We start from the raw sequence: 3,237 nt of genomic DNA, 5'->3' as shown, positions 1-3,237 counted from the left end.
CCCCCTCCCCCCCTACCCTAAATTCACGTAGTATTTCCAGAATCGCTGCTTTTACCTTCTATGAGTGCATTCCGATAAGTTGGTCATTTATGCATCGGACAACCGAAAAAGCGGTGAGAAGAAAGATACCTTCTAGTGTAATGACGCGCACACTTTTAATTTTTTAAACAAATCATAGATTTAGATGCAGCTTTGTCGATGCTAAAACTAAATGATTTAGTACAGAATCTCACGAAACTTATCGGAAAATCCTGTTTTAATAATACTATACGTGACTTCGGCCGATGCCGCCCCTCCCCCCTCGTGACCGTTCGTAGTATTTTGCCGACACCCCCTCCCTAAAATCGGTCACGTATAAGGGTACGATCCCTTATAGGACGATCAACTAACACGCGCGGCTAACCCCGAGCGCGCCAAGCGCTAAAATTGCAGAATTGGTACAGCCGACCCTATGGAGATGTTCTGAAAAGGTGTTTGTGTTCCACGCGAGAGAATTATTATTTGTGTAAATTGTGTTAAATGTGTGCGCGGGCAGCCGGGTGCGGAGGGGGCCTAGTGTGGCCAAGGCGTGAGTGTGCGTTGCTAAGAAAGATATGATGATCTTGGGAAAAGTACACGGTTCGGCCGGAGGGGAGATTCACACCGATGGTGTGGGGGCCAGGGGCTGGAGAGTGACAAACAAGTCACCCTCCCGCCCCACGCCGCCCCGCCATGGGAGTTCATCATAAGCTCACCGCCGGCCGGGCTCTATGGGCTATTCCCACGGTGGATGGTGGCCATCTGGGCACACCTCGTCAAAATATCAGATTTTGTACCACCAAGGATAAAAATGTCCCGCCCTCCAAAGTCGGCTCAGGGCGTAAGTGGCGAAGACTTTCTGAAAAAGTGTCCCGCCAGCTTTTGATATGTTGTTCCCCAGGTTCTAAAACGCATTTCTTGATGGTCCATTTTTAGTACTTTTCCCGATTTTTTTTTAATTTTTTTTTTGTGGCCAACGTTTTTTCTGGCTTACTTTAGGCAGGTAACGGTAGAGAGTTTTGAAGCCACTGGGAATCGAACCCAGACATTCCGTACGACTCGGCCCGATGGGTCTGACCCCTTAGAGCCCTCGGCCAGCGAGCGAGTGGACGGACGCGCATTCTAATAGCAGAAAACTGGGACCTGCCGAAAACTGGCCTCCGCCATATTGGTTTTTCTTACGCACATATGCCCTACAGTCTGAACGGTGGGTCGCACGGACTTGCGGGTGGCACCGCGGAGTTTCCAGATGGCGACTCTGGGGGGGTCGTGTAAAGTGAAAAAAACGCTAGGACCCGCCCTTATGCGTTTATTGAACAGCGACCCTTTGTAGCAAGAGTCAAGTCCATCCGGACCTAAACTTGATTGAGTCCCACATACTTGAATTCGCCGTGGCATATTTCTGTAATACCAAATACAATGCGGTATCGACACTATCACAGGTTCTCTTGTCTCCAAGCCCACGCTCTTGTTGCAATCCCCTATAATGCGTCTTTCAAGTACCAAAGGGGTTTGATCAAGTTGAGAGCATTTGGGACTTGGAACAATAAGTCGCTTTTCTGGCTGCAGCACCGAGCACAATACTCATTCTTCCACCTCCACGTAGTGATGTTTGGTGGGAGGAAGGTAAAGAACGAGTAAAGACCAGGTTAAAGAATCTATGAGGACTTTAGATGACTGCCAGGGTATGAAGGGACCAACCCTCTTGTCCTACATGTTACAGAGGATACCTGCATGTTTGAGCCCACTGCCATTGATGGAATGCATTCTGTTTACATGGGCTGTTTAAAACAAATTTTAAACCTGATAAATAATTTAAAGTTTTCCAAGCTCCCATTAAGTATTTCTAAACATGTAAACGCTAATAACATCCTTCTCAATAATTTGAGTCGTCCTTATTTTGTTCAGAGGCTCCCAGTGTACAAATTGACAAGCTGTATCTTTTGAAGGCATCTCTCCTTCGTATTTTTTTTCTATTATATTATGCTCCCACTTTTATAGATATTTATGTTTTACTGATCTTCCAAAAATAACTAGCTATATGTACGCCAGACCACGTCTCGCGTAACAGGCTTCGCGATATCTCACGAAACACTGTTACGCTGCGACGCGCCTGGCGCACATATAGCTAGGCCTGCGGCGCTGACACCCGAGACGGGGTAATAGGAGTGTATATACAAGTTTTCGAAATGAAGTCTTTTTGTTAACGATTTAATCGACCATTTGATCATTTTCTCCTCATTTTTGTCAAGAAATGCCCCCTAGCACCTAAACGGTACAAGATAGAGCCAAACGGACGAAATTTTTGCCCGAAGGGCTCTACTTTGACGGTTTACCCCTTAGGAACGGTTAAAAAAATATTTGATAAAAATACATTTTGCGACCTGTAGTTTTTGATTTTTTAAAAAGCCAATTTTTGAGCTAGAATGCTCATCTTCGAACTCGATCTGTCTTTTTATGATACAAAACGACCCTGAAATTCCCAGATCGCTCTCTCAATTCATTCTCTAGTTATCGTGCGGACAGACAGACAAACAAACAAACAAACACACAAACAAACAGAACGAAACTTTTCGGGTCAGTGGAGTAATGGGCTTCGCTAATCGCTCAGCCAACAAGATACAGCGAAACGGACGAAATTTTCGCCCAGGGGGCTCTACTTTCACGAGTTACCCATTAGGAGACCATAAAAAAATATTTGAAAAAAATAATATTTTGTTACCTGCGGTTATTGATTTTTTTAAAAGTCAATTTTTGGGCCAGAGTGCTCATCTTCGAACTCGATCTGTCTTTTTATGATACAAAACGACCCTAAAAATCCTGGTTCGCTATCTTAATTCTTTCTCGAGTTATCGTGCGGACAGACAGACAGACAAACAGACAAACAAACAGAATGAAACTTTTCCGGTCAGTGGAGTTATGGGCTTCGCTAATCGCTCAGCCAACAATTTTTCGAAATGAAGTCTCTTTAACGATTTAATCGACCATTTGATCATTTTCCCCTTATTTTTGTCAACAAATGCCCCCTAGCACCTAAACGGTTCAAGATAGAGCCAAACGGACGAAATTTTTGCCCAGAGGGCTCTACTTTGACGGTTTACCCCTTAGGAACCCATAAAAAAATATTTGATAAATATACATTTTGCGACCTGTAGTTTTTGATTTTTTAAAAAGCCAATTTTTGAGCTAGAATGCTCATCTTCGAACTCGATCTGTCTT

This window comes from Frankliniella occidentalis, unplaced genomic scaffold (assembly GCF_000697945.3).
Source record: "Frankliniella occidentalis isolate FOCC.00 unplaced genomic scaffold, Focc_3.1 Scaffold426, whole genome shotgun sequence".
In the NCBI taxonomy this organism is placed as follows: Eukaryota; Metazoa; Arthropoda; class Insecta; order Thysanoptera; family Thripidae; genus Frankliniella; species Frankliniella occidentalis.
The sequence above is the reverse complement of the archived record's forward strand: the minus strand, read 5'-3'. Positions refer to the sequence as shown.